The sequence below is a fragment of the Paramormyrops kingsleyae genome, unplaced genomic scaffold, assembly GCF_048594095.1.
Source record: "Paramormyrops kingsleyae isolate MSU_618 unplaced genomic scaffold, PKINGS_0.4 ups35, whole genome shotgun sequence".
Taxonomy (NCBI): Eukaryota; Metazoa; Chordata; class Actinopteri; order Osteoglossiformes; family Mormyridae; genus Paramormyrops; species Paramormyrops kingsleyae.
The window spans coordinates 437122-451008 of record NW_027325973.1 but is presented as its reverse complement, the minus strand read 5'-3'; the positions used below and the strand labels follow the sequence as shown (position 1 = coordinate 451008).

Sequence of the window (13887 nt, the reverse complement as noted above, 5' to 3'; positions counted from 1 at the left end):
GACCCAGTACGCGGACGACACCACCCTTTTCGTCTGCTCTGATCAGTCTCTCGGTCATGCCATGAGCCTTGTTCATGCGTTCGGTAGGGCCTCCGGCGCGACGCTCAACCTCAGTAAGTCGGTGGCCAAGTATTTCGGCAGTTGGAAGGCGAGGGAGGACGTCGCAGGGGGTCTCACCCTCTGTGACGGACCTCTCAAAGTGTTGGGGGTCAACTTCCTTTCGGATGGTGCCGCCCGTTTGAACTGGGAGGAGCGGTTGGCGATCGCCAGGCGGAAGATCGGACTGTGGAAGTCCAGGTCCCTGTCCTTCCAAGGTAAGGTCTTAGCCTTAAAAGTGGATATTCTTCCCACCCTGCTCTACCTTGCACATGTGTACCCTTTGCCCCGCTTCATGCGCAGAGGCCTGACGAAGGACGTTTTCAACCTCGTCTGGGGGGGCAGGTACGAGTACGTGCGTAGGGAAGTGATGTATCTCGGAAAGGACAGTGGGGGGAGGGATGTTATTGACTTTCCTCTCAAGCTTGACTGCCTGTTCTTCTCGCAGCTCTGCGCGCGCCTGGCAGCTCCCCTCGAGCACCCCCATCAGCACTTTGTGCGTCTGTGGCTGGCTCTCCCCATGAGACGTCTGGTGGCGTCGTGGACCAACCTCGGCCCCAAGGCTGAGACCCTGCCGGCCCACTACAGCCACGCTGTCAAGTGGAGTAAGTCTTTTCCGGCAGGTGTCAAGACAGAGGCCTTGACCAAGCATAGAGCGCTTTACAGTGCTTTGCTTGGTCATAGGGATACTCGGGCCATGCTGGGCCTGGAGGAAGGCACATGGGCGAGAATCCAGCCTAAGGGTTTGGATCACAGGCTGCAGGACCTGAACTGGCAGTGCCTTCATGGTAAGCTGCCAGTCAGGGACGTCTTACACAGGCATAAGCTGACCAGACACCCCCGCTGCCCCAGGCCCGAGTGCAGCGAGGATGAGACCATCAGGCACGTGTTTTGGGACTGTGGGCATGCACAGAGAGTTTGGGGGTTGGTAGCGGGCCTGTGTGGACGTGTGGACCCGCAGCCCGGTCTGACCTACGACAAGGTGTTGAAGGGGTGGGACCCCAACCTCCATAACCCCTTCGGCCCCTGGATGTGGCTGCTGGTCAGCATTACCAAGCGAGAGCTGTGGAATGCCAGGACCGCGCTCATCCGCAGAGGGGTTCATCTGGAGGCACAAGGGGTATTCCGTAAAATCCGGGCCGACTTGGGTTTCAGGATGGAGACTGACGTCATCCAGCGGGGCTATCACGAGGCCAAGGAGAGGTGGAAGGGCCTCTTTTGGCTTTAGCCCCGTGTTGTTTAGGTGGTGACGCTCCATTCTACAGGGTGGACATGACGCACCTTTCTGGAGCACACAGAAGGTACTTTGGGTTTTAGGTAAGTGTGCTTGGTTTTTGTGCGTGTGTTGTATTTCAAATATTTATTTATTTATTTTTTAAAATAATTGCATGTACAGAACTTATTGTGCACTACTGGTTGATCACTTTTAGCACGTGTTTATTAATATTAACATTATTTATTAACATTTTAACTTGTTTGATGTGCTTTGTGTTTGTGATTAACCGTATTTTATGCCCGAAGTCACAGATTTTATGTGTGTGAGGATGGTATATAACCCTGTTTTAACCCGACCCTTGTGTTTGAAGTTTGAGGTCTGCGGGTCTGTTCCTCTTTTAAGGTTTTAACTTTTTAATGACTTGCATTTGAGGTGACATTTTATTTGTATAAATGGCCATATCAATGTAATTAAAGGTTATTTGTTTGTAATTTTAATTGTTGATTGTATTGTTTATATATAGTTCTGCATATTTTGCTTGTTTAATTCTATTTTAATATATATTATTAACGTTTGGTTGTACAGGCATTGATGTGTATAACTTGGAAAATTTCAACCTTTTACATTGATGTTATGTTGCTTTATGATGAGTACTGTTTTTGCAGGAAGAGGTTGTTTTAATATTCCGTGTTGACAATGCCATGTTTTAAAAGTGTGGTTTTTATTCAATGTCTTAAATTGCTGGTGTTAATGTGTGTGCAGAACTGTTAAATAAAGTTTTGGAAAAATCGAAAAAAAAAAAAAAAAAAAAATCTGTTCTTATCAGTTTAATATCTGATACGTCCCCCATGGAGGGGACCACATATTAAACGGATTTTTGGAACAGGGAGCCGGAAGTGGGGCTTGCCCCGTCCGCTCCACGCATCGACCCGGTATTGCAGTGCTTCCGGGAATGGTGCACCTCTACTGCCCCCTGTTGTCGAAAGGCAGAACTGACTGACTGACTGACTGACTGAGTGAGTGAGTGAGTGAGTGAGTGAGTGAGTGAGTGAGTGAGTGACTAATAGACTGAGTGCTGTGAGGGGGGGGGCCCTGTCTGTGCGTGGCCCCCGTTTCCCGCCGTTTTTCTTTTTTTTTTTTTTTTTTTTTTTTTAAAGGAAGGTGACACACTGTTTGTGCGGTGGACAGCTGCGCTGAGGTAAGGCATGATGTCATCTTTGCCTTTTGAATTTCCCCTCATGTTTGTTAAAATGATTGCTGTCTTTTGAGAGGACAGGAGGACAGGGAGGAGTCGGGGCCCCGAGGACGGCGGCTGCGACGCCCCTGGGCATTCTACTCCGAGCGGGGGCGTCACGCAGGCCCGGCTAACGGCGACGGGCTTGGCGGCGGCCCCATATCGACTCGGGTCTCTCTTCATCCCGTATAAATCTTTCGCCTTTTACTAAAGATTTCCGTGGAGAGGGATAGCGATGAGTTCATGGTATTTTTGGAGGCTCTGCCCAAGCAGAGCTGCACTGCTGCTGTCAAAGGAAGACTGGGCCCGGCTTAGCGGCTGGCGTTAGGTGCCCGGTGGCGCGGCTGTGGTCTCCCTGGATCACGCGTGGACTCGCCGGGCGACACCTGCCAGAGGGGCTGGTGAGGGCTGAGCCGCGCCAGCTCCGTCGGCATCCCGCATGCCGGCGCCCGGCGGGGCGCAATTTGTGGGTATCGCTTCTCGGCCTTTTGGCTAAGATCAAGTGTAGTATCTGTTCTTATCAGCGCTTTTTGGAGGGATTTTTACTGCCAGGTTTTTTAGAGGAGGCAACAGCGAACCTAATGCGTGACCAGCAGGTGGCTTGACCGCCGCTGCCACGGGGCTAGCTGTTGTCTCCTTTTAGCGTGTTTTTTATTTTGGGTAGCCCTTGCAAGCCTAACGTGCAGGTTCGGGTGGCTTGACCGCCGTTCCCGCAGGGTGAGCTTGGGGTTTTATTTCCAGCTTTTATTAGTTTAGGCACCCAGCTAGGACACGTCGACTCCCTGCCCGGCTCCCGAGGACTCTCTTGCCCACCATCGCCAGGATGTCCGGGAGCCCACACAGGACCGTCGTAGTCATCCGGCATACAGCAGCCTTCAAGTGGACTCACCAGGAGGAACCGGAGAGTTTCCCGGAGAGACTGACCTTCATCCGGGAGGTGCTCTTCGGCCTCCTGGGACTCACCATGGAAGACATCATCTGTGTGCAGCGCAACCAGTCTTCGGCCTTCTTCTATGTGACTTGCACTACGGAAGAGGGCTACAAGAAGATGCTGGCTGCATGCAGCCACTTGGAGGAAGAGCTTCGCCGGATGTACTATGACGTGGAGCCACTGTGGAAGCTGGACCGGAGAGTGATCACCGTCCACGTCCTGGACCCCTTCGTTCCAGCTGAAGCGGTGGCGGCCTTCCTGGGCAGGTTTGTCGACGTGGTCCCTGGGCACAGGGACGTGAGAGACCAGCTGGGTGTCTGGACTGGGCGCAGGCAGTTCCGGGTGTGCCTGCGCCCCGACGCTAGCTCCCCTGACGGGTATAGCCACCCACCTGCTCATTTTATGATAGGTCGTTGCAAGGGCTACCTTTTTTACTCCGGGCAACCCTCCTCCTGCCGCTTGTGCCACGGCCTGGGCCACACCGCGGACTCCTGTACCACCATGAAGTGCTGGAGATGCCTGGACATCGGTCACTTGGCGAAGGACTGCAAGGGCCCCCTCCGGTGTAACCTGTGCAGAGGTGAGGACCATCTGGCTCGGAGCTGCCCTCAGCGCAAACCGTCCTGGGCCGACGCCGTTACCCGGGGCTCGGCTGTGGACGGGGCCCGACAGCAGGCACTGCCGGGCTGCGCTGAGATGCACGGGGGAGCCGGGAGGGGAGCTGAGAACATCGAGGATCAGCCCTTCGCCAGTGCCGATGGGGAGTCCACGGCCTCCAGTGCTTCTGTGGAGTCCCCAGGTAAGGGTCCATTGGCCGTGGCTGAAAAGCGCGCAACCTCTCCCTCCAGGTTTGTCCAATGCAGGAGGAGGAAGAAGGCCCGGAGGAACGAGGACACTGCTTTAGGCCGAGAAGCGATCTTCCCCTTAGAGCTAATTGATCTGCAAAGTGTTTTGGTCTCCCCCCAAGAGAGACGTTTTTATGCAGGGCAGCAGGACTTTGCTAATGAACGCTCTTTTTTAGTTGCTGCCGAGTCGGGGGGGGACCTTAGTTTTAATGGGGATATTGTTGATGATGATAGTGTTTTACCTTTTTAAACATTTTAGGATTTCTGCTGTATTTATGTATTTAATACTGTTTTAACGTGTGTTGTAATGGTGTTGTAGGGTTGAAGTATTTTAGAAGTTTTATGTATGTGGTATTATATGATTGTTTTATAATATGTGTTATATATGTTGTTGTTTTATGATTGAATAGGTTAGGAGTGTGATTTATATGTGTATTTCTTTTAGTGTTGAAGTTAGCTTATTATGGGTAGTGTGATAAATGTCTTTATAGTTTTATGTGTTGGTTTTAGATTGTATGCAGAAATGTTGATTAAAGATGAATAAAAAAAAAATAAAAAAAAATCTGTTCTTATCAGTTTAATATCTGATACGTCCCCCATGGAGGGGACCACATATTAAACGGATTTTTGGAACAGGGAGCCGGAAGTGGGGCTTGCCCCGTCCGCTCCACGCATCGACCCGGTATTGCAGTGCTTCCGGGAATGGTGCACCTCTACTGCCCCCTGTTGTCGAAAGGCAGAACTGACTGACTGACTGACTGACTGACTGACTGACTGAGTGAGTGAGTGACTAATAGACTGAGTGCTGTGAGGGGGGGGGCCCTGTCTGTGCGTGGCCCCCGTTTCCCGCCGTTTTTCTTTTTTTTTTTTTTTTTTTTTTTAAAGGAAGGTGACACACTGTTTGTGCGGTGGACAGCTGCGCTGAGGTAAGGCATGATGTCATCTTTGCCTTTTGAATTTCCCCTCATGTTTGTTAAAATGATTGCTGTCTTTTGAGAGGACAGGAGGACAGGGAGGAGTCGGGGCCCCGAGGACGGCGGCTGCGACGCCCCTGGGCATTCTACTCCGAGCGGGGGCGTCACGCAGGCCCGGCTAACGGCGACGGGCTTGGCGGCGGCCCCATATCGACTCGGGTCTCTCTTCATCCCGTATAAATCTTTCGCCTTTTACTAAAGATTTCCGTGGAGAGGGATAGCGATGAGTTCATGGTATTTTTGGAGGCTCTGCCCAAGCAGAGCTGCACTGCTGCTGTCAAAGGAAGACTGGGCCCGGCTTAGCGGCTGGCGTTAGGTGCCCGGTGGCGCGGCTGTGGTCTCCCTGGATCACGCGTGGACTCGCCGGGCGACACCTGCCAGAGGGGCTGGTGAGGGCTGAGCCGCGCCAGCTCCGTCGGCATCCCGCATGCCGGCGCCCGGCGGGGCGCAATTTGTGGGTATCGCTTCTCGGCCTTTTGGCTAAGATCAAGTGGATTTTACGCTCTTTTTATCGCTTTTAAAGGACTGCGTCGGGTTTTTTAGAGGAAGGCACGGTGACCCTAATGCGTGACCAGTAGGTGGCTTGACCGCCGCTGCCACGGGGCGACCCGTGCCTTCCTTTTAGCCTTTTATCCCTGCTTTTATTTTCGTTTTTATTAGGCTGGGGATCCCGCAGTGGCTGGTGGCCTGTCCGCCGCCCTGCCGGGTGAACTGGTGTTTTTATTTTTTAGTTGCTTTTATAGTTTAGCATTCCTCGGCTCATCCCGGATTGGCGGACGGCGGCCGGACCACGGCGGACGTCGGGACCACGGCGGCAGGAGGACTCTGCTCCAGGAACGACGTCGGTGGACCATCCCGGATGTCGACGGCCGGCGGAGCTGCGAGGAAGCCCTTCAGCGGGCCGTGGCTGGTAGCAGGCGGTGGCCTGCGTAATACCGCCCGGTTCTGCTGGAGGGCCGAAGGGGAGGTAGGCACCTTCCCCGACCGCCTGGCCTTCATCCGGGAGGTGGCCTTCGGGGAGCTGGGCCTGCGCATGGAGGACATCCTGTGTGTGCAGCGGAATGGACCTTTCCAGTTCTTCGAGGTCACCCTGTCCACCGACGAGAGCTACACCAAGGTCCTGGAGCGGAGCAAGGAGAGGGCCCAGCACCCTCTCCTGGGACGATACACCGTTGAGCCGCTGTGGTGGCCCGACAAGCGGGTAATTACGGTACATTGTTTTAACCCGCATGTGTCCGGCGAAGCCGTCCGCCAGTTCTTGAACAAGTATGTGGACCTCCTTCCTGGCCACAAGGACATCCGGGATGAGCTGGGGATCTGGACTGGTCGACGCCAGTTCCAGGCCCGCCTGCGCCCGGACGCTAATGGGGCGGGCGGTTTTAGTCATCCCCCAGCCTATTTTAATCTACAGGGCAATAAGGCTTACTTGTTTTATTCCGGACAGCCTCCCTTCTGCCGACAGTGTCACACCTTTGGACATACTCTGGAGGGATGCGCCAACCTGCGCTGCCGCAACTGCCTGGAGCCGGGGCACATGGCCAGGGACTGCAAGGGCCCCCGTCGCTGCATCCACTGCAACGGTGAGGACCATCTGGCTCGTTCCTGCCCCCAACGGAAAACGTCATACGCCGACGCTCTGTTAGGCAGCAGAGCTGTCGGCAAGGAGAGTGGTGGGGGAGCGCAAGCCCCCACGTCCGGGCAGGAACAGTCGGCGGCGGGGGCAGGAGGAGATGCCCTGGCCGAGGTGGAGGAGGCCCCAGCGACAGCGACTGCAATGCAGGAGGGGTCTCCAGTCCTGGCTCCAGGTGTCAGCAGCAGGAGGAGAAAGAGCGGCGCATCCCCCCGGAGGAGGAAGAAGAGCAGAAGGGAGGCACAACCCGACGCATCCAGCCCTCCGGCTGCCACCTTGCCAGCAGTGGCGGCCGGGGACCAAGGCCGAGAGAGTCCCCCCTCCCCGACATTGGGGGCCCCCCATCTGGTGTGGGACTTGGGACAGTCCCCTGCGCCCCCCCAGGAGTACAGTAGTGTGCAGGACAAAGCAAATGAACAGGAGTACCTGGGGGGGCTGGAACTGGGGGGCCTTTTGGGTTTGACTGAGGAGGGGGGGCAGTAATGCGGTATTGTTTTTAATGGCTGGCTTTTATTATTTTAGTGTGTTGTTTGTAATTGTATTTTATCTTTTTAACATTTCATGGCCAATTTTAATATTGTCACCTTGAATGTCAGGGGTTTGAGGAACGTTTTAAAGCGCACATCTGTTTTTAATCAGCTGGCATCTTCTCCCTTCAGCATTTGTTTTCTGCAGGAAGTCCACCTCCGGGACCAGCGGGACGAGGCTCTCTTTTCACGACAATGGAAGAGGGGTAGATCCTACTGGAGCGTAGGTGGTGTCCACTCCTCAGGCGTCGGGATCCTTTTTGGCGACCGCGCCTTTGAAGAAGTAAGATCGTTTACCGTTCTTCAAGGTAGGGTTTTGGGGGTGGACGCCACATGGAGGGGACAGCGCCTCCGGGCCATATGTGTCTACGCTCCAGTGGAGGCCTCATCCCGTATAACTCTCTTTGAAGAGTTGTCCCCGTTTTGTGTCACAGATCGACACTTGATTTTAGGAGGGGACTTTAACATCTCGGTGGAGGGTAGACAGGATGTCAGCTCTGGGCACTTTCGCCATTTTATTCGTTCCTTTAAACTTGTTGATGGTTTTAAGACATGCAACCCCAGCATGCCGGGCTTCACCTGGCATAATAGTCGCGGAGCCAGCAGTCGCATCGACTACATTTTAGCTTCACCCCCCGTTGTTTTTAAAAAGGTGTCCCTCTCCCCACAGTGGCCCACTGACCACTTGGCAGTGGAGGCCACTGTTTCCATAGACGCCCCTGAATATGGGGGCGGCTATTGGAAAATGAACCTGCAGATCCTGGAGGAGAGCGATTTTAGACACCTTTTTTTAGATCACTTCTCCGAGTGGCAGAAGGACAAGCCTACCTTCCCCTCCGTGGCTGAATGGTGGGAGAGTGTGAAGGATAGGATCCGAACCTTCTCCATGCAGTACAGCAAGCAGCGCAGGATGGAGAAGAAATTCTCCATTCTGCAGCTGGAGAGAAGGTTGCGGGATGAATACGCCGCTCACAACAACGGGGGCGCCATCGATCATGAGCGACTGCTTGGCATAAAGGGTGAGCTGAGGCGCCTGCATGAACAGGCTGCCTCGGCCCTAATGCTCCGCGACAAAATGTGCCTGTTGGAAAACAATGAAAAGTGCAACGCCTTTTTTTTCCAGAGAGCCAGGGAAGCCCGGGAGGAGAAGAGCTTTGTCTCTCTCCGTGCCTCAAATAGCAACAAGGTAACTACAACATCAGACATGCTGGAGGTTGCCAAATTGTTTTATTGTGATCTTTTTAAGGTTAGGGACACGGACCCGGTTGCAGGGGAGCGGTTCCTAGACAACATCTTACCTTGCCTTCCCAGTGACATTCGTGACGGCTTAGAAGCCCCCATCACCTTGGCCGAGCTGACCGCAGTGCTTGGCAAGATGAACCGCCGCAAGGTACCGGGCCTTGATGGGCTCCCGGTGGAATTTTATTCCACTTTTTGGGATGTCCTCGGGCCGGAATTACTGCAGGTTGTAGAGGACGTTCAGCGCCGGGGTTTGCTCACTAGGAGCATGAGGTCAGGGGTTCTTTCTTTGTTGCACAAGAAGGGTGATCGTGCCGACCTTGGCAACTGGAGGCCCCTGACCATGCTTTGTGTAGACACAAAGCTCATCGCAAAGACCCTTACAGAACGCCTGAAGAAGGCCATGGCTCATCTGGTTCACAGCGATCAGACGTGTGGAGTACCGGGTCGATCGGCGACGTGGAACCTCCATCTCATCCGCGACGCCATCGCCTGGGTGGAGGACAGGAACCTCCCTCTCCTGCTGGTCAGCTTGGACCAGGAGAAAGCCTTCGACCGGGTAGATCACCGCTTCCTGTTTCAAGTATTGGGTAAGTTTGGCTTTGGACCCAATTATCTGGGGTGGTTACACACTTTGTATAACGAAGTTGGGAGCCATGTTGTTATCAATGGCTTCCTGAGTGACTTGGTGCCCCAGCTGAGTGGAGTGAGGCAGGGATGTCCCCTCTCCCCCCTCCTCTACGTGCTCTATATAGAGCCACTGGCGTGCGCCATTCGCGCCCACCCCGGGGTCGATGGCCTTCTTATCCCAGGAAGTCGGGGGAAAACTGTTAAACTGACCCAGTACGCAGACGACACCACCCTTTTCGTCTGCTCGGATCAGTCTCTCGGTCATGCCATGAGCCTTGTTCATGCGTTCGGTAGGGCCTCCGGCGCGACGCTCAACCTCAGTAAGTCGGTGGCCAAGTATTTCGGCAGCTGGAAGGCGAGGGAGGGCGTCGCAGGGGGTCTCACCCTCTGTGACGGACCTCTCAAAGTGTTGGGGGTCAACTTCCTTTCGGATGGTGCCGCCCGTTTGAACTGGGAGGAGCGGTTGGCGATCGCCAGGCGGAAGATCGGACTGTGGAAGTCCAGGTCCCTGTCCTTCCAAGGTAAGGTCTTAGCCTTAAAAGTGGATATTCTTCCCACCCTGCTCTACCTTGCACATGTGTACCCTTTGCCCCGCTTCATGCGCAGAGGCCTGACGAGAGACGTTTTCAACCTCGTCTGGGGGGGCAGGTACGAGTACGTGCGTAGGGAAGTGATGTATCTCGGAAAGGACAGTGGGGGGAGGGATGTTATTGACTTTCCTCTCAAGCTTGACTGCCTGTTCTTCTCGCAGCTCTGCGCGCGCCTGGCAGCTCCCCTCGAGCACCCCCATCAGCACTTTGTGCGTCTGTGGCTGGCTCTCCCCATGAGACGTCTGGTGGCGTCGTGGACCAACCTCGGTCCCAAGGCTGAGACCCTGCCGGCCCACTACAGCCACGCTGTCAAGTGGAGTAAGTTTATTCCGGCAGGTGTCAAGACAGAGGCCTTGACCAAGCATAGAGCGCTTTACAGGGCTTTGCTTGGTCATAGGGATACTCGGGCCATGTTGGGCCTGGAGGAAGGCACATGGGCGAGAATCCAGCCTAAGGGTTTGGATCACAGGCTGCAGGACCTGAACTGGCAGTGCCTTCATGGTAAGCTGCCAGTCAGGGACGTCTTACATAGGCATAAGCTGACCAGACACCCCCGCTGCCCCAGGCCCGAGTGCAGCGAGGATGAGACCATCAGGCACGTGTTTTGGGACTGTGGGCATGCACAGAGAGTTTGGGGGTTGGTAGCGGGCCTGTGTGGACGTGTGGACCCGCAGCCCGGTCTGACCTACGACAAGGTGTTGAAGGGGTGGGACCCCAACCTCCATAACCCCTTCGGCCCCTGGATGTGGCTGCTGGTCAGCATTACCAAGCGAGAGCTGTGGAATGCCAGGACCGCGCTCATCCGCAGAGGGGTTCATCTGGAGGCACAAGGGGTGTTCCGTAAAATCCGGGCCGACTTGGGTTTCAGGATGGAGACTGACGTCATCCAGCGGGGCTACCACGAGGCCAAGGAGAGGTGGAAGGGCCTCTTTTGGCTTTAGCTCCGTTTCGTTTAGGTGGTGACGCTCCATTCTACAGGGTGGACATGACGCACCTTTCTGGAGCACACAGAAGGTACTTTGGGTTTTAGGTGAGTGTGCTTTGTTTTTTTGTGCGTGTGTTGTATTTCAAATACTTTTTTAATAATTGCATGTACAGAATTTATTGTGCACTACTGGTTGATCACTTTTAGCACGTATTTATTAATATTAACATTATCTATTAACATTTTAATCTATTTGGTGTGCTTTGTTTCTGTGATTAACCGTATTTTATGCCCGAAGTCTCAGATTTTATGTGTGTGGATGGTGTATAACCCTGTTTTAACCCGACCCTTGTGTTTGAAATTTGTGGTCTGTGGGTCTGTTCCTCTTTTAAGGTTTGAACCTTTTAATGGCTTGCATTTGAGGTGACATTTTATTTGTAGAAATGGCCAGATGAATGTAATTAAAGGGTAAATGTGTGTAATTTTAATTGTTGATTTTATTACTGTTTTGATTATTTTATGGTATATAGTTCTGCATAATTTGTTTGTTTAATACTGTTTTAATATGTCTTATTATTATGATTCTATTGTATTGCCATTGATGTGTATTATGTTAAAAATTTCAACCTTTTACATTGTTGTAATATTTGTTTGTGATGTATGCTGGAAAGGTTGTTTTAATATGCATGGATGACGATGCCAATTGTAAAAGTGTAGGTTTGATGTTTATATGTTTTGATCAGGTGGTGTTGATTTAAATGATGTGCAGAACTGTTTAATAAAGTATGGAAAAAAAAATCTGTTCTTATCAGTTCTCTGCGCATGAAGCGGGGCAAAGGGTACACATGTGCAAGGTAGAGCAGGGTGGGAAGAATATCCACTTTTAAGGCTAAGACCTTACCTTGGAAGGACAGGGACCTGGACTTCCACAGTCCGATCTTCCGCCTGGCGATCGCCAACCGCTCCTCCCAGTTCAAACGGGCGGCACCATCCGAAAGGAAGTTGACCCCCAACACTTTGAGAGGTCCGTCACAGAGGGTGAGACCCCCTGCGACGCCCTCCCTCGCCTTCCAGCTGCCGAAATACTTGGCCACCGACTTACTGAGGTTGAGCGTCGCGCCGGAGGCCCTACCGAACGCATGAACAAGGCTCATGGCATGACCGAGAGACTGATCCGAGCAGACGAAAAGGGTGGTGTCGTCTGCGTACTGGGTCAGTTTAACAGTTTTCCCCCGACTTCCTGGGATAAGAAGGCCATCGACCCCGGGGTGGGCGCGAATGGCGCACGCCAGTGGCTCTATATAGAGCGCGTAGAGGAGGGGGGAGAGGGGACATCCCTGCCTCACTCCACTCAGCTGGGGCACCAAGTCACTCAGGAAGCCATTGATAACAACATGGCTCCCAACTTCATTATACAAAGTGTGTAACCACCCCAGATAATTGGGTCCAAAGCCAAACTTACCCAATACTTGAAACAGGAAGCGGTGATCTACCCGGTCGAAGGCTTTCTCCTGGTCCAAGCTGACCAGCAGGAGAGGGAGGTTCCTGTCCTCCACCCAGGCGATGGCGTCGCGGATGAGATGGAGGTTCCACGTCGCCGATCGACCCGGTACTCCACACGTCTGATCGCTGTGAACCAGATGAGCCATGGCCTTCTTCAGGCGTTCTGTAAGGGTCTTTGCGATGAGCTTTGTGTCTACACAAAGCATGGTCAGGGGCCTCCAGTTGCCAAGGTCGGCACGATCACCCTTCTTGTGCAACAAAGAAAGAACCCCTGACCTCATGCTCCTAGTGAGCAAACCCCGGCGCTGAACGTCCTCTACAACCTGCAGTAATTCCGGCCCGAGGACATCCCAAAAAGTGGAATAAAATTCCACCGGGAGCCCATCAAGGCCCGGTACCTTGCGGCGGTTCATCTTGCCAAGCACTGCGGTCAGCTCGGCCAAGGTGATGGGGGCTTCTAAGCCGTCACGAATGTCACTGGGAAGGCAAGGTGAGATGTTGTCTAGGAACCGCTCCCCTGCAACCGGGTCCGTGTCCCTAACCTTAAAAAGATTGTGATAAAACAATTTAGCAACCTCCAGCATGTCTGATGTTGTTGTTACCGTATCGCCGTTTAAGGCCCGGAGAGAGTCAAAGGTCTTCTCCTCCCGGGCTTCCCTGGCTCTCTGGAAAAAAAAGGCATTGCACTTTTCATTATTTTCCACAAGACACCTTTTGTCGCGGAGCATTAGGGCCGAGGCAGCCTGTTCATGCAGGCGCCTCAGCTCACCCTTTATGCCTAGCAGTCGCTCGTGATCGATGGCGCCCCCATTGTTGTGAGCAGCGTATTCATCCCGCAACCTTCTCTCCAGCTGCAGAATGGAGAATTTCTTCTCCATCCTGCGCTGCTTGCTGTACTGCATGGAGAAGGTTCGGATCCTATCCTTCACACTCTCCCACCATTCGGCCACGGAGGGGAAGGTAGGCTTGTCCTTCTGCCACTCGGAGAAGTGATCTAAAAAAAGGTGTCTAAAATCGCTCTCCTCCAAGATCTGCAGGTTCATTTTCCAATAGCCGCCCCCATATTCAGGGGCGTCTATGGAAACAGTGGCCTCCACTGCCAAATGGTCAGTGGGCCACTGCGGGGAGAGGGACACCTTTTTAAAAACAACGGGGGGTGAGGCTAAAATGTAGTCGATGCGACTGCTAGCTCCGCGACTATTATGCCAGGTGAAGCCCGGCATGCTGGGGTTGCATATCTTAAAACCATCAACAAGTTTAAAGGAACGAATAAAATGGCGAAAGTGCCCAGAGCTGACATCCTGTCTACCCTCCAACGAGATGTTAAAGTCCCCTCCTAAAATCAAGTGTCGATCTGTGACACAGAACGGGGACAACTCTTCAAAGAGAGTTATACGGGACGAGGCCTCCACTGGAGCGTAGACACAAATGGCCCGGAGGCGCTGTCCCCTCCATGTGGCGTCCACCCCCAAAACTCTACCTTGAAGAACGGTAAACGATCTTACTTCTTCAAAGGCGCGGTCGCCAAAAAGGATCCCGACGCCTGA

The 13887-nt window shown here is 53.4% G+C and overlaps 3 non-coding genes and 2 pseudogenes across 3 annotated transcripts; all 5 read left to right on the top strand.

Annotated features, from left to right (window-relative positions):
* Window positions 1-2083: 2083 nt before the first annotated feature.
* Window positions 2084-2278, top strand: LOC140586014 (U2 spliceosomal RNA). The gene has a single exon (XR_011987945.1). It is a non-coding gene; the product is annotated as a U2 spliceosomal RNA (small nuclear RNA).
* A 431-nt stretch (window positions 2279-2709) lies between these two features.
* On the top strand, window positions 2710-2823 carry LOC140585712 (U5 spliceosomal RNA). The gene has a single exon (XR_011987650.1). It is a non-coding gene; the product is annotated as a U5 spliceosomal RNA (small nuclear RNA).
* Window positions 2824-3018: 195 nt separating this feature from the next.
* LOC140586093 (U2 spliceosomal RNA) lies at window positions 3019-3129 on the top strand (annotated as a pseudogene).
* Window positions 3130-4809: 1680 nt separating this feature from the next.
* Window positions 4810-5038, top strand: LOC140586020 (U2 spliceosomal RNA; annotated as a pseudogene).
* Window positions 5039-5447: 409 nt separating this feature from the next.
* Window positions 5448-5561, top strand: LOC140585711 (U5 spliceosomal RNA). The gene has a single exon (XR_011987649.1). It is a non-coding gene; the product is annotated as a U5 spliceosomal RNA (small nuclear RNA).
* Window positions 5562-13887: the final 8326 nt, after the last annotated feature.